General features: G+C 39.8%; 1 protein-coding gene across 2 annotated transcripts in view; it reads left to right on the plus strand.

Moving 5' to 3' along the window:
* Positions 1–1,058: 1,058 nt before the first annotated feature.
* KIAA1211 (KIAA1211 ortholog) overlaps positions 1,059–22,177 on the plus strand; it is a 277,640-nt gene continuing 256,521 nt past the window's right edge. The window contains exon 1 of one of the 2 annotated variants that reach the window (XM_027544551.1): positions 1,059–1,253. The gene's annotated coding sequence lies outside the window, so the exon portion shown is untranslated. Of the gene's footprint in view, positions 1,254–1,287; positions 1,527–22,177 lie in introns of those variants that run through there. The other variant, XM_027544552.1, reaches the window with a different exon arrangement.

The following is a 22,177-nucleotide window of genomic DNA, read 5'->3' on the forward strand; positions in this document are numbered from 1 at the left end:
CAAAAATACACAACCATATTCTGGTGGTTAATTAAAATGTTCCTCTAGAAAAACCCATTTGGATCAGGCAGTATGTACTAGATTTTTCCACTGTCAAAGCTGCTTCTTTAAGTCAGGCACCCATACTAAAATCAGTAGTCCTGTTTTTGGCACTGGGACATCTGACTCAAGATTGAGCACCTGTTCGCATTACCTCTCATCTTCTGCATCTTTTGTCACAGAGGATTTATTTTTTGCTTTGTTTTCAATTTCTTTATTAATAGTGATACAAAATTGTTTTTAGCATCTCTGCATGCATTGTGAAGGAAAGGACCACCAGAAACGGATTTCCAAGTTCCATCGAAATAGTCATAGCAAAACATACGGGAAAAAAAGTCTTAGTGTTTCCAGTTAAGCCACAAAAGGAAAACATAGTTTTCTTAAAATATCAAAGTCAATGTTTAATTTCATTCTGGCTGGGAACAATAACGCCCAATGTCAGTGTCACTCTGTTCAGATGTACAGCCACTCAGCAAAGCAATTTCGAGCCTTTCTACTTTTGTGTGGTATCTTTCAACTTGTTTGACTTTCAGGAGTCCCCCCCATGCCATTTCTCACGGTCGGGGCTTTGCAGGGGAAAACTCCCTCGGGAGTCCAGGTCGCTCCCCTAGTCTCTAGCTCATCCCGGTACCGGGGGCCGGATGTGCACCCCGTGGAGGGTGCTAACTGATGGTCCCGAGTTCCTATCCCACGTAAGTCTCCCTGTGAGCCCACCACAGTAACCTCAGACCCCACAGGTCAGCCGGGCCATCCCCGGCAGTGGTGGAGAGGACACTGACCAATCCCACGCCCTTGCCTGTGATCAGCTCCGATTTCTGGGCACCACCACTCCCAGGGGAAGGGAGCCGTCCCGCGGCTTCTTTTCTGGAGGGCTCGAAAGGAAAGCCGGCTCTCCAGTTCCCGTGGCAGGCCCCGGCCGTCCAGGGGCGAAGCCGGGCGGGGCCGCGGCGGGCGCGGGTCCGAGCGCCCGAGGCGCGGGCGGAGCATGTGACCACGCCGCGCGGGGCCGGGCTCGCAGTGCCGCGCGGCGGCGGCGGCGGGGAGAGCAATGGAGGCCGTGGCCGCCTGAGAGGCGGGTGCGCTGCCGGTGCTGCTGCGGAGGCTGCTGGTGCCGCGGGAGCGCCGCGGGCATTGCACTGGCGCCCGCCGCCCGCGCGGGATCGCCATCGCCATCTAGCCACTTTCCCAGCCCGGGCTCCCGGCCGGGACGTCAGGTGAGCGCCCTCCCGGCCCGCGGCCGGAGCCAGACAATGGGTGCAGCGGACTGGCTTCTCCCTTTCCCTGGTTACCCCCGGGCCAGGCCCCCGCGGCGGCCCGGGATTCTCGACCTTGCCCCTGCCCTGGGTTAGTGGGCTCGGCTGGGCGGGTCGTGGACTCCGGGGCGGTGGCCCCGCGCGTGCGGCGCGGACCCTCCCCGAGGCACCCGGCGCGTGGTGTGCGCGGCTCTGGATCCCACGCGAGGAACCTGCGGACGGGCTGCGCCCTCGGTAACTTGCCGAAAGCGTGGGACCTTTAAATTCCCTCTGTCCTTCCCGCGCCGCGGCATCCGATCCTGGGGTCTCCGGCTCGGGTCCCGGCTGTGGCGGGGGTCAAAGCGAGACCTCGCCGTCTGGGATCTCGGGCGCTGACCCGGGCTCAGCCCTGCCTCCCACCGCCCCCCGCGCCCCCCCCCCCCCCAACTGCATTGCTTTGTTTAACCTCTGCCGAGCCATTTCGCACAAACTCATGTTGCCCCAATTCTGATGAGCCACCAGTTTGATGGCTGAGGCTAGACAAAGGTTTTCCCTGTTTACAAGGGCTGGAGCCGGGAGACTGCACGCTGCCAGTGATGTAAAAATGTGTTTTCCTTATCTTCTCCCCCGGGTTCTTGCGATGGTTTTCCTGGTTCTATAACCGTTCTTTCTTGCAGAGCTCTGTAGTGGCGAGATTGGACCTCCTAACCCTACCGAGATGGTGGGTGGGGAATGGCTTTTATTCCTGCTTATCAGTAAACAGAAGGGCAGAGGGTTACATTTGAGGTGTTCTCAGAATAGAGGCATCGTAATCGTTTTCTGAATTCTACATTTTAAGAGACAATACAAAAAAAATGTTTAAAACGCACATGGATTCAGTGGATGGGCGGGGTGGCAGGGGGCAGAAAACCTAATAACTATGAACATGTGTTGTAAAATTTTAATATGGTTTTAAGAATAATGGCCCGGAAACTGATCTGGTGTAGGTGAGGGAGTGCGTGTGTGAGGGGGGGTGGTGTTGATGGAGAGGGAGTGGTTAGAATACAAAGGATAAGGCAATTTCAGTAAAAGGTTCTTAGTCAATATCCTGTAGCAAATTTTCAGTTCATCAAGTTGTCATTAAATCATCATTCTTCTGTAAAAATCACCTGTAGTAGTTGTTGAATTATATGTAAAATGGCTAACAATTATTTGGCATTGTAAAGTGACTCAGGAATCTGAAAACAATAATTTTGAGTAATTTTAAAAAATCAACAAAGGAAAGATGCGTCCACCACTCCCTCCTTTATTCTCTGAGAAAACTGAATCCTGGTTGAATATATTCAACAAAAAATTAAACCTGTAAGAAAAAAATTTTCAAAGGCAGGTTTTTTTAAGAAACATTTTTGAAAAATGCATCTTACGTAAGTGATGTGGATGGTTTCATTACTTCAACTCAGATATGTGAAGGGAAGAAAATCAAGGCCACTAGATTGCCCTTTTCCAGTATTAAAACAGTTTCTTCCAAACCCCTATATTTACAGTCACCTCTGAAATGGAGAAACTTTCACTCTAAAGACTTAGCAGTCACTTAGCACTGAATTTGGAGTTGGGAAGATAATACTGACTTGACATACTTAGGCAGTTGGCGTGAGAAACAAAAGCTTCCACTGAGGGAGGGGATAAAAGTATACTTATGGCAGATTCACATTGTTGTACAGCAGAAAACAACACAACTTGTAAAGCAATTATCCTCCAATTAAAAATAAAATTTTAAAAAGTAAAAAAGCTTCCACATAGTTCTTTGCAAGCTATAAAGCACCGTAATAAATGTAAGTTATTATTATCGCTCGGTGAGGAAGTTGTATTTTACAATTTTTCCTTACACAGTTTCAGGAAAATTAATTGAAATTAATATGAAATTCTCCAGGGTAGGGGACTTCCCTGGTGGTCCAGTGGTTAAAACTTGGTGCTTCCACAGCAGGGGCACAAGTGGAGTCCCTGGCCAGGGAACTAGAGATTCTGCAAGCAGTATGACATGGCCAAAAAAAAAAAAAATTCTCCATGGTAAGGGACGGTCTGGTACATACTAGGTGTTCAATAAATAGTCGAAGAAATTAATTAAATTAATTTAGAAAGAATTAATGAAAAATAAAATGCAAATGGATAAAATATGCATACAGATTGAACTGGTTTACTTCTTTTAGTTTAATGAACGTTTACTGAAGGCCTGTTGTGTGCCAAGAACTGTATGGACTGTTTACACGTACAGTTTGTAAAAGCCTGGTGACTTTCCTGTTTTGATCATGTGTGATGTATGTTTCTGTGAAGACCGGGGCCCCTTGGGTCATGTTAATGATCATCTCATATAACTGAATAGCACAGTAGAACATTTCACTTGTTATAGGTACAAATACTTCCTCACAATGGCCTGTGGGGAGGCAGGACAGATACTATCATTCCTGTTTTGTAGGTGAGGAAATCCAGACACAGCGAGATTAAATGACTTGCCAGCTCCTCACCACTGAAGCAATAGTGCCAGGGACAGAAGGGGACCTCGTGCCTGGTGCTTTCATCTCTGAATCATATTGTCTTCTCCCCAGTATGCTGCACCTCCATAAAATCTCTCTCGAATTAGACCTCATGAAAAAGTCTACCTTTTGAATAACTTTTACATAAGGAATATTTATATCTTACCACCCGCTAAGTGAAATGGCTGAATGGGAAAGTTCTGGAGACAGGTGACTGAATTTGAACTCTGGGTTTACCACTTGTTAGCTCTGCATCTTTGGCAAGTGACTTAATATGTCTAAGTCTCAGTTTTCTCATCTGTAAAATGGTGTAACAGTAGCTACTTGCCTTATAGGATTTGGGGCAGGAGCAAATTAAATAATGGGCTTAGCATAAAGCTTAGCACAATGTCTAGTAGAAACTAAGCATTCAGTGTCAGCTGATTATTTTTATTCTCATTATTGTAATGAAGCAGTGGCTTCTTTTGCACAATAAAATGTTTTACTTTGCCATCTGGTATACAGATACATTACAAATGTGTTTAGGTAAAAAAGTCATTAATCAGTGCTTAGACTTCCTATGTGTGCAATGCATTTTTATATTTTTCATTCTGTTTTATTTAGAAATGCTGGTTGAGATACACTAAATGATTTCACATCCCATTAATGCACCAGGACCTGCAGTTTGAAAAGCACTAATGTTAAGGATAATCAGGTTAATGAGTGCATTAAAGACAAATCTTTTTTTGAACCTTCATATTTTTCCTTCTAATTATTTACAACATCTTCTGAAATTTGAATGTTAAATTACACTGAAAACAGATTCTTAAACATTTCTTAGTAATTATAACTGTATATTGAGTATTTATTATTGTCTAGATACTGTGCTAAGCAGTCTATTTTTGTACGTTATCTAATTTAGTGCTTGTAACGGCCTTGAAAGAAGGTCTTCTGTTTCCATTTGATAATTGAAATTAAGACTCAAAGAGGTTTTATGAACTTGCCCAAGGTCATAAAGTTAGTGAGAGATGAAGCAATAATTCAGAATTCTTTTTGACCCCAAAGCTCTCTGCTCTTCCAGCCCCAACCCTCTGTTTTCAGTTCTCCCAGTGATTTCTGAAAATGTATTATTCCTTCTCTTAGGTAAATTTGAATGGCAGTATTGAGAACTTACCTGTTTGGTACATCTTTTGCAGTTTCCTTTGAAATGACTCATTTGAAGAAAGTTTTCAAGTTAGTAAGTTAGAAAGCATACTGCATAGACCAGTATTTCATTTTGACTTTGGCTGGTCTTTGATGTAAACATTTTGAAATAGCTTCTCAGGTTTTTATGATAGAGTCAATTAATTGGTCAGTTTTATTGAGCACCCAAAGGTTTAATATATCTTTGGAAGAGACATGTAATAGCCGTGTAACTATAAAAAGACTTCATTACAAATGAATGTCGGCTTTTGTTAAGGCACAAAATGAAGACTTAAGAGCTACAAAGAGTACTTTATAGTATATTGATTTGTTTCAAACTCACCAGGCAGTTGAAGTACTTATTTTGTAAAGTGCTTGTAAGAAACCACCACTAACCGGACTATTAATTTTTTTTGTTTTTGTATTTCAGTTCCTTGCAAATGTTTCTTAAAATTTTAGTAATATTTTAATTTTTTTGGTGGTCCTGGGACTTTTCTCCTCTTTTAAAAATATTGTGAGAAAGAATTAAGGAAATATATTTTATAAATAGTACTTAGAAACATGTGACAATGGAAAGGCAGATCTCACTATTTCTTTCCCATTTATGTCTGACAGATTCAGACTCTTTTGTTGTCTGGTTGGATGCATAGGGTTGTATCTTATAAATAAGATAATTACAAGGTGCTTAAAGATACATAAATATACTCCTGCTTTTCCAATGTGGCTTCCACGTGCATGGAGCTTTAAACTTTCACTGGTATGTTTAACTAGTTTACTTGTTGAATTAAGGTTGGTGTTTTCAAAACTGACAGGTTTTTAAAATCAGAGTTTGTGTAGATCATGATGATATTTTGGACAAAGAACAGCAATTTCGTGGTTTTGTGAAACCACATATTTTCCTCAACCATCATTTTCTGTTAAGATTAAAGTGGGTATATTGTTTCACTTATCGTTGGACATTAGATTTTATCCCTAGACGAACCCTCAAAAATTCCTTCTGCTTCTAATGAAATTGTGTATAATTGTCATAAGCTTATATTTTATGCTTATTTTATTAATTTATTCCTTTTGTGTAACTCTTGACTCTTAGTGGATTGGCACAGTTTTTGTGAGCATCAAGAAACATTCTAGCTATTGAATGGTCACTAATTTTTTCTGTTCAGGCAGGCAAATTGGGTTCTCATTACATTTTGTACTACTTTTATTCTTGATGTGAGCATTCTTAGAGATAAAAAGAGGAACATCAATTTAGATGTGTACTTGCACTAGTGCCTTTGAGGCAGATACATATGCAAATTCGTATCTACGTATATGTATGATTTCCAGTTACATGAGAAGTGCATGCTTACAAACTCTTAATCCATAAATTTAAAAATAACCTTAAGTAACTTTGTGGAAATGAAAAAATTGAGTAAAAACCTTTAAGAGATGTTGAATGCCTTGTGTGTGTGTATGTCTGCTCCGTTGCGTCCGACTCTTCGAGACCCCATGGAATGTAGTCTGCCAGGCTTCTCTTTCCATGGGATTTTCCAGGGAAGAATACTGTAGTGGGTTGCCATTTCTTTCTCCAGGGGATCGTCCTGATTCAGGGATTGAACCTGCATCTCCTGCGTCTCCTGCATTGGCAGGTGGATTCTTTACCACTGAACCACCTGGGAAGCGCATTGAATGCTTTGGTCACATGTTATCAGAAATATTTAAGAAAGCAAATAGAACAACCATATATAACAGCTTTATATTGAGTTTGCATGTGGAAAGGTGATTCTGTATAAAATGTCAAAAATGAAATGCAGAAATAATTTCAATCCGATTTTAAAATCTTCACCAGCTCTTCCAGATGTTTGTAGAGTTTTTGAAACAGTATGCTTTGAAGTTTGCATGGAAATTTTAATAAAGTTACTTCTGAAGCTGGTACTATTTTAAAAATACGTCTTTGAGGAAAAGATACAGAAGCCACATCCCTGAAACACTTTGGGAAATATTTAAATTGGAAGTAAGCACTCAGCTCACTAGGGACAGGTTGTTAGAATTTAGAGCAGATACCAGCTGCTAAGAAGTATTCTCAGTAATAAGAAAGGAGGGAACACTTGGAAAAAAAAAAGAAAAAGCTTTTTACTAGGGAGGGTAGGAATACCCGACCCAGAGGTCCGCTGGCCTCGCTCCACTCCCTTGGAGAGGGGTTGGCTGGCACTAACGGGGGAGACAGGGAGCATGTAGGGTCGAGGGGGGCAACAGAGAAACTCAGTTATTGTTTAAATCTGAGATAAGCCGGATTCAATAAATAATCTGTGAACATTCTTATATGTAATTGTTAGCCCACAGTTTCCCGACCTGGGGAGAAGTAAAAAGGAAAGCCCATGGCCCCAAGACCACTGTTGTTGGAAGAGGAAGCATGAGGACCCCGTTGTCAAGGCCGTTTGTGGTCTCAGGCCAGGGCCACAGCTGATACTCTTAGGGAAGCTTGTGATGAATTCAGCCGAGCCGGTCAGACACTGCTGATGAATTCCAGCTGCCCTCAATGACTGCATTTTGTCTTTTCTTCATTTTGAAAAGTTCTTAATAAATGTAGAGTGACTTTTTCTCTACCACAGTATCATTGTGACAGATGCCGTGGGCTTGCCTGGCACTCTTTAAGATGCAGCTGCCCGGGCATGTTTGTGATGGGTTAACTGTTTTCTAGAGTTAATGAGGTCAGGGTCACAGGTTCAATTCCTGGGAAGGCCAGTTAGCTTTGCTTTGTTCTCTGATCTCATACTGTGCTCTTAACCCGGACTAGCCATCTGGCGAAGGCAGATCGTTGACCACAAAGGGACTAATAAGCAGGACAGTGTGGGAGGAGCAGCACGATCTTCCTCAGTGGATATTGAGTAATTGGAGAAACAACTACAAAAGCACGCATACTTTTGTGTTTCCTAGCATTGTCTTAATATGTGGAAGATAACGAGGTGCTCACATCATTTTCTTTCTCATTTCTGTTGAACTCCCATTTTTAACAGTTGTGTTTTCTAGTTCTGAGGTTTTGGAAGTCTCATTCAGTCAGCAGGGGTACATTGTCTTGAATGTTCCTAGCTTCCTTGTAAGCTTGTAGGACAGTGACTCAGTGAGAAAAGGTTAAGGCTGACAGTAGAACAGACCACCTACTCAGTTGTTTGCAGATCCAACCCCATTTGAGTTTAAAAAAAAAAAGTTAAAAAAGCAAAACACCCTTTTGAATGGGAATGAATAGACTGAGAATATCCAGGAAAATATAGTTTTTCTAAGCATACTTTATCTATAAATCTCTTATGCCCTTTATTAAAATTACATCTAGTGTCAAGTGAAATATCTGAGGTCATCTAGACGAGTGCTGTCTCGTACAGTCACTGGTCCCATGGGCTATTAAAGCATTTGAAATGTGGCCTGTCCAAAGTGGGAGGAGCCCTAAGTATAAAATACACACCAGATTTCAAACACTTGGTATGAAAAAAAAGTGCAATATGTCATTGATATTTTAAAAATACTTTAACATGTTTAAATAATGTTTTAACTGTATCAGATTAACTTAAGCATTATTAAAGTTAATTTTACCTTTTTTTTTTACTTTTTTGAAAATGTGTTTACTAGAAAATTTTGTGTTTTGTGTTTACTATTAAAGCTACAGATGTGGCTTGCATTATATTTCTGTTGGGTGGTGGTGTTCTAAACCAGCCCTTCATTTTACAAATGAGAAGCCCAAGTTCAGAGGTTAAGTAACTGAGCTGAGTTCTTTCCATTGCCTGTAACCTCTCCCTGCTAATAGGTTAGGAGTTCAGGAAGATGGGAACTCTTTGAACCATTAGAAGACCATTTAGTGCCTGACAGTTATCAAATGTTGCAAGGTCTATGCCCGAGTCATTGCATATTTAGGTATTATGCCAGGTGTGTGGGTGGGGGTGGGGGACAGGGGCTTTGTTTTGTTTATAATGCTGATATTTAGGCTTTATTTTACCTTCCTATATAGGTCAGAGGCCATATAGCTTTATTTAGTTCTGAGAAAAACACATTAAATTAGACATTACCAGTTGCAACTCGGGGATAAATAAGATATAGTGCAGTCAAATGGGTAACTTTATTGTGAAGATTTCAGATAGTTTTGAATGACCCTTGAGGACAAAGCAGCAAGCTTTTAGGGCTATATTCCTTTTGTGTTCCAAAGGAAGAACTTACAGGCTGTTAATTTCCCTCTCTTAATTATGGATGTTTCTGATACTCCAATCGAAAAAGAAATAGCCAGGAATGGGTGGTGTTAAGGCTGTGGCCTCCCATTGGGGCTTTCTGTCAGTTTTATGACATAATAGTCTTTAATTGGCAAAGATAGAAAGGAAGAAAACTGGGGGAAAATTGGAAGATTGAGATTGACATATACACACTATTATATATAAAATATATCACTAATAAGGACCTACTTAACACAGGGAACTCTATTCAGTACTCTGTAATGGCCTATGAGGGGGGGGAAAGAATCTTAATAAAGAGTGGGTATCTGTGTTTGTATAACAGATTCACTTTGCTGTACACCTGCAACTCATGCAACATTGTAAACCAATATACCCCAATAAAAATTAGAAGAAAAAAACCCCTCAGGACCCAGTTTGTTATTTCTAATTGAGATTTTAATTTTCCTAATCAACATAGGCAGCTCAGATTAACATCTTAAAGTTTACATTATGCAGCTTCAGATCTATTCTCCCCCACCCCGACCCAGCCTGCTCAGAGTTGTAAGTCACTATCAGTTTGTTATCAGTGACAACTTGCGAACAATAACTTTGTCAGGCCACCTCTGACACTTCGATTATTCTGATCATCCATACTAGGTAGTAATGTGCATGAGCTTACCCTTTTAATAGGGGCATTCTGGAGTTTGAGAGAAGATAGGCAATTACTTCCAAAAGGGTGGTTTATAAAAGTAATTCCAGATTATCATTTTCCTGTGCTTTTTGTCTGTTACAAACAACCCAGGTAGATGATAAGTACTAGAATCAAAACAGGAGAGCGATCTTTGGTTACCTTGGAGTAGGCCAAAAATAAATAACAGTGTCCTGCAGTATGAAGTTTAATGAAAAGTCCCATAACCACCAACATTCTGTGCAGCCCGAGTCACTGTATAAACTCAGTTTATCTCACGTCAGCAGATGTGTGTTGAGTGTTGCGCTCCATGGGCTGGGCACTGTGGACTAGGCACCGTGGACATAACATGAAAAGCACAAAGATTGAGGGAATACAGGTCACTTGAATGAGAACTTTTGTTGTAGTTTCTAGCTTGAGAAAAGAATGTAGCATTTTAACATTGCTGCAGAATGAATGAACACACGATGATGTTCTACAAGTCACTAGTTGATTTCATGTGTCATGTTTGATGTCATGTCCCACTTCTAGCAGTAACTGATTTTTTCTAAAATTTGGGTCGTTGGGACCCGTGTTTGGTATGCAGGAGGCTTGTTGTCACGTTGACAGTCGTACTGAACAGGAAGGGTAGCGCATGTCCCCTGTGTTCCTCTTCCTTTCCCTGACCCAGCTGTTCATACCAGGTACTGTGGAGATGCTAGTGAAGATAAATGTGAAGAATTCAGTCTAGCAGAGAAGAAAGACAAGACTGTAAAATGTGCTGTGAGAGAATGTCCCAGTGCTGTGGGGACTCAGATGGAGGGGTGACTGTTCTTGTGAAGGAGGACAGAATGAAGAAAGATAAGGAGGTAGCTTACAGAGGAAGTGATATTGGAGCTGAGTCTTGAAGGAGGTGTAGAATTTTGACAGATGGAGAGGGGGTGGAAAGGTATTCTAGAGGTAGGGAACAGAATGAGCAAAGATACAGCAAGCATGAAGCCATGACAGGGAGGTGGCAGGAGCATTCAGGCATGGAAGGGAATGGCAGGAGACCAGACCAGACATGTGGATCAGGCAACATTTGGAGGGATTTGAAAGGCCAAAGAGTACTGACATTTTTTAAGCAACAGGGAGCTATCAAAAGCAGGGAGTGGCATAATTGGATCCTTTGGAAGAATGACTGGGAGTTACTTAAGCTTGGTTCTAAAGCCAACTTTCCCTCTAGCCTAGTGACCACAGGCGAGTCACTTTACTCCTCTGAGCCCAAATAATCTCGTGTAATACTTTGGCCACCTGATGCAAAGAGCCGACTCTTTGGAAAAGACCCTGATGCTGGGAAACATTAAAGGCAGGAGGAGAAGGGGGCGACAGAGGATGAGATGGTTGGATGGCATCACCACCTCAATGCACATGAGTTTGAACAAACTCTGGGAGATGGTGAAGGATAGGGAAGCCTGGCGTGCTGCAGTCCATGGGGTCTCAAAGAGTCAGATACAACTTAGCAGCTGAACAACAACAACAAATAAAAGTGTAGAGCAAGAGTTAATCCAGTCAAACAGTAAACAAAGACAATGCTTCCAAGGGTTTGGTCTGTGCCAGGTCCTGTTGTTGGTGCTGGAATATGAGAACAAGCATACAGCCAGGGCCCCTGAACTACAGAGACATTCTGGTGGGAGAGAGGGACAAGAAACAGTACGCAAATATGTATACAACACAGTGTCAGGTTGCAATAAGTGCTAAAAGGAAGTCATGCTGGGTGAGTGGAGTGAGAAGTTTCTAGACAGAGAAACCTAGAGAACTTTGAATGAAGTGGAAGAAGCCTTGGACCAATATGACATTTCTTCCAGATCTCAAATTAAGTGAAAAGTTATAGCTCTTTAACATTGATTAAAGTCAGTTTCCAAATAGATGTTGTTCTTGCAGTTTCATTTAGGTCCACCAGTATGGATGGGCAGACTCTTTAGCATTGCATCTTTGAAAAAGTTTGACTAAGCACAGCATAATCTCATTTTAGGAAACAGTTTTCTTCATATTCTGGAAAAAAGCCTGTTGTGTGGGTGGGTAATCCCAAATGTTATCCCTCAGCCCTTTATCCATCTCCAAGTTTGTGGCAAGGGAAGATGCTTGGCATTTAAGCCACTAAATTTAGGATGGCTGTTCAATATATCGAATGACTCTTCTATTTTAATATAAATTAAAATTAAGTGAGAGCCCTGGGAAAGCTCTGTTTTAATTAGAGTTGGAATGCATCTTAGGAGACCATTTCTGCCAGTTATAATCATAACAGTGGCGTTATGATTTTTTTTTTAAAGAATCCTTACTTAATAAGCTGGGTCTTTCCTGAGGTCTTCAAGTTTGTTTTATAGATGATTTTTATTGAATCAAGTGAAAGGCAGAAGAATGCAAACATTCTTCTTGGACCCTAAACCTTTTTCTTGGAGATGTGAAACAACTGAGCAATAATCTGCAGACGAGGGTGCTTACGACTGGCTTGTTCTTGAACATGAACCAGGAGGTTGGGAAATCTAGATTTACCATTTATTGAGGACCATTCACATAGAGTGTTTTTTTTTTTTTTAATTTTACTCGAGTGTAGTTGCTTTACAATATTGTGTTTCTACTGTACAGCAAAGTGAATCAGCTATACATATATACATATCCCCTCTTTTTTTGGATTTCCCTCCTATTTAGGTCACCACAAAGTACTGAGTAGAGTTCCCTGTGCTATAATGTAGGTATTCATTAGTTATCTATATTACACATGTCATCAATAGTGTATCTATGTCAATCCCAATCTCTCAGTTCATCCCATCCCCCTCCCTTTCCCCTGTGATCCCATAGAGTTTTGAACTGATTTCCCACAAATTGTGTCTACAGAGTTGGGAAGCTGGAGTGATAAACTGTACCTTCAGAGATGGTGTAAGATGTGATCCCTGGCCTTCCGCTGGCATGGAATCCAGGGTGCTGCTTGTCTCCTTGCTTCATGGTTCACAGCCAGTGAGACTGGCCCCACCTGAATTATTTAACTCATCTTATCCTTAAGATAACTGTAAAGAGTTGTTCTAGAACTAAACGACTTACAAATTCCGGGCTTGCACATTTTTGTCTTTTCCTCATTTTCTTTTACTGAAGATAGAAATATCTCCTGGTCTTTGGTTCTGCCTGCTGATTGTTTATAATCCCTGCTCTGGATTACCTCATTCTGCCAGTCCCTTACAATATGATTTATCTTTTTAAAATTAAATTCTCATTATACTTCCCTATGAATCTTTCTTCCTTAGAATGTTTAGTTTGGTATAGCTGAAGAAAGAGGAAGGAAGGAAAGGAGGGAAAGAAGAAAGGAAATTCTATTTGGACACTGTACTAATAGGTCATGTATATATTTGATTTGCTCATTATATTACATTAATTTTCAATATTCTATTTTTTCCCTCAAATGTTAAAAATATTTTTATTATGATAAAATATTTACAACAGAATTTACCATTTTTAGATGTACAGTTTATTAGCATTAAGTACATTCAGAATGTTGGCAACCATTACCATTATCTACATCCAGAACTTTTCCACATTCCAAACAGAAACTCTGTTTCTGTTAAACAATAACTCCTCGTCCCCCCTGTCTCCTGGTAACCTCTATTCTACTTTCTGTCTCTGAACTCTCGGTGAATCCTGGGGACCTCACGGAAGTGGAATCATACAATGTCTGTACTTTCATGGCTGACTGACTTCACTTAGAATAATGCTTTCAAGATTCATTATGTAGTAGCATATATCAGGTCTTCATTCCTTTTTATGGCTAAAGAAGATTCCACTATATGTGTGTGTGTGTGTGTGTGTGTGTATAAAATGTATGTAAAATTTATTCATTTGTTGATGGACGTTTGGGTTGTTTCCACCTTTTGGTTATTGTGAATAATGCTTCTATGAACATGTTACATAAGTATCTGCTTGAGTCCCTGCTTTCTTTTCTTTTGGATATGTGGGTAGGAGTGGAATTGCTGGATTGTATGGTAATTCATTGTTTAAGTTTTTGAGGACCTGCCAAATTGTTTTTCATGGGGACTATAACATTTTATTTTTTAATTTTTGGAATATTGTTCATCTACAATGTTGTATTCCTGGTGGCTCAGATGGTAAACAATCTGCCTGCAGTACAGGAGACCTGGATTTGATCCCTGGGTTGGGAAGGTCTACTGGAGAAGGAAATGGCAACCCACTCCAGTATTCTTGCCTGGGAAATCCCATGGAGAGAGGAGCCTGGAGGGCTACAGTCCATAGGGACACAAAGAGTCGGACATGACTGAAGCGACTAACACTTACTTACTTACTAACTATACCATTTTATTTTATTTTTATTAATTTTTATTGGAGTGTAGTTGGTCTATAGTGTTGTATTTGTTTCTGCTGTATAGAAAAGTGAATTAGTTATACATATATCTGCTCTTTAGATTCTGTTCCCATATATAGGTCATTACAGAGTATTGATTAGAGTTCCCAGTGCTATACAGTAGGTTCTTATTGGTCATCTATTTTATATATAGTAGTGTGTGTATGGCAGCCTGAATCGCTCAGTGTATCCTCCCCCCATTTCCTCTTGGTAATAACCCTGTTTGTTTTCTCCATCTGTAACTCTATTTCTGTTTTGTAAATATGTTCATTTGTACTAATTTTTTAGATTCCACATATAAACGATACCACTTAATATTTATCTTTCTCTAACTATACCATTTTAAGTTCCCACCAGCAATGTACAAGGGTTTCAGTTTCTCCACAGCTTTGCTGGTGATTGCTTGTTATAACAATTAATATTCCGTTGTATATGTATGTCACATTTTGTTTATTCATTCATTTGTCAATGAAAACTTGGGTTCCTTCCGTGTTTTCGCTATTGTAAATAATGCTGCTGTGAGCATGGGTGTATAAATACCTCTTTGAGAACATACTTTGAATTCTTTTGGATATATACTCAGAAATGAACTGCTGGATCACATGGTAATTCTATTTTTAACTTTTTTGGGGAGCAATTTTATTGTTTTCCACTGTGGCTATGCCATTTTATATCCCTACCTATAGTGAACAAGGGTTCCAATTTCTCTACGTCCTCACCAACACTTGTTGTCTTTTATTTTTTCATAATAGCCATTCTGACAGGTGTAAAGTGATACCTCACTGTGGATTTGATTTGCCTTTCCCTGATGATTAGTTATGTTGAACACTTTATCAAGTGCTTATTGGCCATTCCTGTATCTTCTTTGGAAAAATATTTTTTCAAGTCCTTTGCCCAACTTTGATGCTTTCTCCTTGGAAGAAAAGCTATGACCAACCTAAATAGCATATTAAAAAGCAGAGACATTACTTTGCCAACAAAGGTCTCTCAAGTCAAAGCTATGGTTTTTCCAGTGGTCATGTGTGGATGTGAGAGTTGGACTCTAAGGAAAGCTGAGCCCTGAAGAATGGATGCTTTTGAACTGTGGTGTTGGAGAAGACTCTTGAGTGTCCTTTGGACAGCAAGGAGATCCAACCAGTCCATCCTAAAGGAAATCAATCCTGAATATTCATTGGAAGGACTGATGCTAAAGCTGAAACTCCAGTACTTGGCCATCTGATGCAAAGAACTGACTCATTTGAAAAGACCCCGATGCTGGGAAAGATTGAAGATGGGAGGAGAAGGGGATGACAGAGGATGGGATGGTTGGATGGCATCACCGACTCAATGGACATGAGTTTGAGTGGACTCTGGGAGTTGGTGATGGACAGGGAGGCCTGGCGTGCTGTAGTCCATGGGGTTGCAAAGAGTTGGACACGCCTGAGCAACTGAACTGAACTGAACTTGCCCACTTTTGAATCAGATTGTTTGCTTTTTCATTGTTGAGTTTGGGGAGTTCTCTGTATATTCTGACTATCAGTCCCTTATCAGATACATGATTTGCAAATATTTTCTTCCATTCCATGGTTGCCTGTTACTGAGTGGATAATGTCTTTTGATGCACAAAATTTAAAACATTTTCATGAAGTCTAATTTGTCAATTTTTTCTTTTCTTACCTATGTCATTGGTGTCACATCCAAGAAATCACTGCCAAATCTAATATTGTGAAGCTGTTGTCCTATGTTTTCTTCTAAGAGTTTTATTGTTTTATGTCTTAACATTTTGTTCCTTGATTAATTTTGAGTTAATTTTTGTAGATGGTGTTAGGTAAGGGTCCAACTTCATTTTTCTACATATGGGTATCAAGTTTTCCCAACAGTCTTCTGTTCTTCTCTCATTGAATGTTCTTAGTGGCCTTGTCAAAAATCACTTGCCCGTATATACAAGAGTTTATTTCTGGGCTCTCTATTGTATTCCATTGGTCTGTTGGTCTGTTTTTATGCCAATACTACACTTTTTGGACTATTATAACTTGGTAGTAAATTTTGAAATCAGGAATTGTGAATCTCCCAGTTTTGTTGCTCTTTTTCAAGATCTTTTTGGCTATTTGGAGCTCCTAGAGACATGAATTTTGGTATGAATTTTCTATGTCTGCCAAAAAATGCTGTTGGAATTTTGATAGAAGTTGCATTGAGTCTGTAGATGACTTTGAGTAGTATTGACATCTTAACAATATCAAATCTTCTTATCCATGAACATGGGATGTGTTTCTATTTATTTATATCTTTAATTTCTTTCAGAAGTGTTTATAGTTTTCATGGTACAAGTCTACACCTCCTTAGTTAATTGTATCTTATTCTTTTTGATACTATTGTAAATGGAGTTGTTTTTGTAATCTCCTCTTCATATTGTTCATTATATGTGTATAGAAATACAACTGATTTTTGAGTTCTGACTTTGTATCCTGTGACTTTGCTGAATTCCCTTATTAGTTCTAGTAGCTTTTAGGGTGGGATTTTAAAGGCTCTTCTACATCTAAGATCATATCATTTGCAAAAAGAGATAATTAAAAGAATATTTTTATTTATTTATTTGGCTATACCAGGTCTTAGTTGCAGCACACAGGATCTTTTAGTTGCAGTGTGTGAACTCTTCTTGTGGCTTGTGGGATCTGGTTTCCTAACTAGGGATTGAACCTGGGCCCCATGCATTGGGAGCTTGGAGTCTTAACCACTGGACTACCAGGGAAGTCCCCCGAAGAGATAATTTTACATCTTTTTTTCCAATTTGGATGCCTTTTTTTTTTCTTTTTCTTGCCTCATACTCTGGCTAGAAGTTCCAGTAGAATGAGAGGTGAATAGAAGTGAATCCAGTTGAATAGAAATGCTAAAAGCAGACATCCTTGCCTTGTTGCTGATATTAGGGGGAAAATTTTCAGTCTTCACCTTTGAGTGTGATGTTTGCTGTGGGTTTTTAATATATAACTTTTATTATGTTTAGATGGTTTTCTTCTCTTCTACTTTTATTTATTTATTTTTTATCATGAAAGGGTGTTGGATTTAGTCAAGTATTTTTTTCTTCTTCAACTGAGATGATCTCATAGTGTTTTCCTTTCTTCTTCTTCTTTTTTTGATATGGCATGTTACATTGATTAAGCTTCATATGTTGAATCATCCTTGAATTCTAGAAATAGATCCCACTTGGTCATAGTGTACAGTCCTTTTAATATGCTACTGAATTCTGTCTGCTGGTATTTTGTTGAGGAGTTTTGCATCAATGTTCCTAAGAGTTACTGGTCTATAGTTTTTTTTTCTTGTACAGTCTTTTTCTGGCTTTGGTATGGGTTATGTTGACCTCACAGAATGAATTAGAGAAGTGATCCCTCCTTTTAAATTTTTTGGAAAAGTTTGAGAAGGATTGGCATTAGTTCTTCTTTATATATTTGATAGAATTCACCAGTGAAGCTATCAGGTACAGGACTTTTTCTTTGTTGGGAAGTTCTTGATTACTATTTACTTATTTGTTTCAGAACAAACTTTTTGGCTTACCCAATAGAAAGCAAACAAAAAGTATAGTTACAAACCACTGTTACAATAATACTAGATTTTATAATTGCTTGTATGGTTACCTTTATTGAGATCTCTATTTCTCTGCATGACTCTAAGTTACTGTCTAGCATCCTTTCGTTTCACCTTGTGGGACTCTTTTAAGCATTTCTTGCAGGTTGGGTCTAGTGGTCATGAACTCCCTCAACTTTTATTTATTTAGGAATGTCTTAATTTCTCCCTCACTTTTTAAGGACAGTTTTGGTGGATCTTGGATTCCTGGTTGAAGTGTTTTTATTTTAGCATATTGAATATACCAGTCCACTGCTTCTGGCCTCCAAAGTTTCCCATGAGAAGTCTGCTGGAAATTTTATTGAGGATCCCATGTATGTGATCCTTTGCTTCTCTTTTGATACTTCAGTGTTTCTCTGTTTGTCTTTTGAAAGTTTGATTATAATACGTCTCTGAGTTCATCTTGTTGTTGTTCAGTCACTGGGTTGGGTCCAACTCTTTGCAGCCCTGTGGACTGCAGTATGTCAGGCCTCCCTGTCCCTCACTATTTCCAGGAGTTTGTCCAAGTTGATGTTCATTGAATCAGTGATGGTCTCCAGCCATCTTATCCTCTGCTACCCTCTTCTCCCTTTGCCTTCAGTCTTTCCCAGAATTAGGGTCTTTTCCAATGAGTTGGCTGTTCAGGTGGCCAAAGTATTAGAGCTTCAGCATCAGTTCTTCCAATAAGTATTCAGGGTTGATTTCCTTTAGGATTGACTGGTTTGATCTCCTTGCAGTCCAAGGGACTCTCAAGAGTCTTCTCTAGCACCACAATTTGAAAGCATCAATTCTTGAGCACTCAGCTTTCTTTATGGTTCAACTCTCATGTCCATACGTGACTACTGGAAAGACTATAGCTTTGAGTATCGAAACAATGTCTTTGCTTTTTAATACACTGTCTAGGTTTATCATAGTTCAACTTACTTCAAATTCATTGAACTTTTTGGATTTTTATATTGATGTCTTTTATCATATTCATATTCTTCATCAGATTTGGGTAGTTTCAGCCATTATTTCTTCAAATATTCTTTCTGTCCCTTTATCTTCTCACTCTAGGATTTCCATGATGCATATTTATTGATATTTCCATTTTGTTGATGCATCATTTTCTTGATTTTCTCCACATCTTCCTTTAGTTCCTTGAGCATCTTTAAGTTAGTTTTAAAGTCTTTGTCTAGTATATCTGCCATTAGGTCTTTTTCAGGGACAGTTACTATGCTAGTGATTTATTTTTTCCTCTGAATAGACCTTGCTTTCCTGTTTCTTTGTAAGCCATGTTTTTTGTTGAGTGTTGGACATTTGAATCTAACTCTGGAAATCAGATTTTCCCCCTTCTCCAGGATTTTCTATTTTGTGTTATTTTGTTGTTGTGATAAATGTTGTAGGCTGTCCCTGTGCTGAAAATTAGCCTGAAGTGTAAACTCAGTATCTTCTGAGGTCTTTCCAGAACCTTTCCCAGAGTATATATGGCCACTTTCTTATTTTGCCCATATATGCGTTGTTTTTGAATGTTGTAGTCTTCAATCTCTGGCTCCCCAGAGGAGAAAAAGTGAAAAATGGCAGGGGAGTGAGGGAAAGGGCACTGGCCTTATGAACTCCCATAATTTCACTTCAGCCTCAGGGAGAGGGGCTTACAGCAATGGGAAGAGATACAGCAATGGGAAGAGATACAGCACTGACTGCCGGCCCCTTTGTTTGCGCTTCTGTGATCAGGAGCAGCCGTCAGCCTACAGCACAGCTCGCGAGTGTTTGGAGGACAGAGTCTTTTTTGCTCACCCTGGCTCTCTCAGGTTGTGTACAAGCTGCTCCAGAAACCATGCACAGCTGTCTGCCATGTGGCTGGGGGGAATGATAACTGCCATAGTGCTCAGAGCTGAAATTGACTTAAATGAACCATAATTTACAGTTTAGGTCTTCCCCTGGAAATTGCAAGCCTTCAGTAGACTCCAGAATTCCAGATATTTATGCCTCACAGATTGTGGCAGTGCAGTTGTTTTCTAGATGGGGAGACCAATTCTCTGCCATCTTCCCCAGAACCCCTCTTACTTTTGCCCATTAAAATTTATTTATTTAGGCCATGCCATGTGGCTTGCGAGATCTTAATTCCTCAACCAGAGATCAAACCTGTGCCCTTTACAGTGGAAGTGCTGAATCTTAACTGCTAGACTGCCAGGGAAGTCCCTCATTTGCCCATTTTTGAATTGAGATGTTTGCTTTAATTTATTGTTGAGTTTAGGAATTCTTTATATATTCTGGATATCAATAACTTATCAGATGCAACATTTTGTAACTATTTTCTCTTATTCTAGGGTTGTCTTTTCACTTTCTTGATGGTGTTTACATGTTTTCTTAATTGTAAAAGTTAATACATGGATGTGAAAGAGGATTAAAAAGCAAGCAGCAGACACAAACTCAGCTATTCAAGTAGATGGTAATATTGATGCTGTTTGATGAAGGAGATGATGAAGGAGATGAAGGAGAAAACAAGATGAAGTCTCTGCCTCATCGTCTGTGTTCAGGTTCCCTGAGAGTTTGGGAACCAGTTTCCAGTTCTTCTGGAAAGCCAGTGACCAAAGTCATGAGTGAATACTGAGGAATGTAGGCTTCTTACAGCCAGGGCATTTGACATAGAGTGGAGTTGGCTAGTGGTCATTTATATATTTTTCCTCCATGTTTCTTCCCAGGCCTTTGCTGGTCACCCCATGTTCTGGTTTTCTTACATATTTTCATCCACTTTGATTCAGCAGTAATATTCTGACCATGGTGTTCACCTACTTTTCCCTGTAATATCTCCTTCTGTGCTGTTAGGTTGGTACAGAAGTCATTGCAGATTTGAACTGTGAGTTTTAAATCATTATAACTAGGCTCAAACACATCTTTATTAATCAAAATAGGAACCATTACAGTCAAAACATTTTTGCCAATGAGAAATAAATTTGTTTATTTCTGTAGCATAAAAATTCCTGCTTTAGGATCCGACGAGTTCTTGGAAAGCACTGTCTGCCTCCTGCTAATTAAAGTGTTTTCCCTGCAAAAAGTTGTCGAGATGCTTGAAGAAGTGGTAGTCGATTGGCAAGAGGTCAGGGGAATATGGTGAATGAGGTGGAACTTTGTAGCTCAATTCGTTCAACTTTTGAAGTGTGGGTTGTGCAGTGTGAAGTTGGGCATTGTCGTGGAGAATCGGGCCCTTTCTGTTGACCAGTGCCAGCTGCACGTGCCGCAGTTGGCAGTGCGTCTCATCGATTTGCTGAGCGTACTTCTCATATGTAATGGTTTTCCTGAGATTCAGAAAGCTGTAGTGGGCCAGACCACAGCAGACCACCAAACAGTGACCATGACCTTTTTTTGGTGCAAGCTTGGCTTTGGGAAGTGCTGTGGAACTTCTTGGTCCAACCCCTGAGCAAAGTCATTAGCCAAAAAACATAAAGTGAGAAGTGTGCATTAAAATGATGTATAACATAATCACGTTTATTTAGAATGTATTCCAATATCAAATGGCAAATTTCAGCAATGCAAAAACTGTAATTACTTTTGTACCGAATCTAGTAATTGTACATTCGTCCTAGTGTCTCATGTTGGTGAGAGAAAATCTCCCCACCAGTTCATTGAGTAACCAGAAATAATTCTGGTTATTTCTTTTGGAGATAGGTTTATCCATTACATTTCCACCTACAAGATTTTTTAAATTATAAATCTGTTTGCAACTGCTGTCTCCAACTTTCTCCAGCAGTCAGCCTTTTGCACTGGAACTATCATTGTTTACCACCTGACGCTTACAGTGGTAATGCTTATGGTTTTCATTGTTAAAATGAAGAAAATTTCTTTATTACTCTCCCCAATCTCATACTTAGGACAAGGAGAAGAAAACACAATTGTGTCCTTATTGATTCTCTCGGCCTGGCAAAGATTTTGGGGTGTTATGTGAGGCTTAGTAGGTAACAAAAAACTCGCAGTACATATTTTCAGGACATTGTCCTTACAGTGTGATAGATGGAGAAACAGTATGTGAAGATGGCATAAGTTTTCAGTATGTGATCCTGTCTTTAAGTCTCGTAAGTAAAATCAAAATAAAACAAATAGTTTGGTTATTAAGAAGTTTAGAATTAGTGATGTTTCCTTACATGTCTCTCTGGAGATGCACAGGTGCTAACCATTAGTAGTTCCATCTTTAATTGATAAGAGGGGTGCTCAGAAGAGCCCACTTTTGTTCATGAAATCAACTCCAAGTATAGAATTAGCATTGACATATAGGTTAATATCAAAGCAGGAATAGATATATCTGAATATCAAATAATCATGTCATCTTTCCACTCCCAAGGTGCTGCGTCAGTTCTCAAGAATCTCATATCTCCAGTATTGCACAGATAGTTTCATCAGTATAGAATTCGGGGGTGACACTTTTGTCTTTTTGTAAGATTACAAGAGGT

This window comes from Bos indicus x Bos taurus, chromosome 6 (assembly GCF_003369695.1).
Source record: "Bos indicus x Bos taurus breed Angus x Brahman F1 hybrid chromosome 6, Bos_hybrid_MaternalHap_v2.0, whole genome shotgun sequence".
Classification (NCBI taxonomy): domain Eukaryota; kingdom Metazoa; phylum Chordata; class Mammalia; order Artiodactyla; family Bovidae; genus Bos; species Bos indicus x Bos taurus.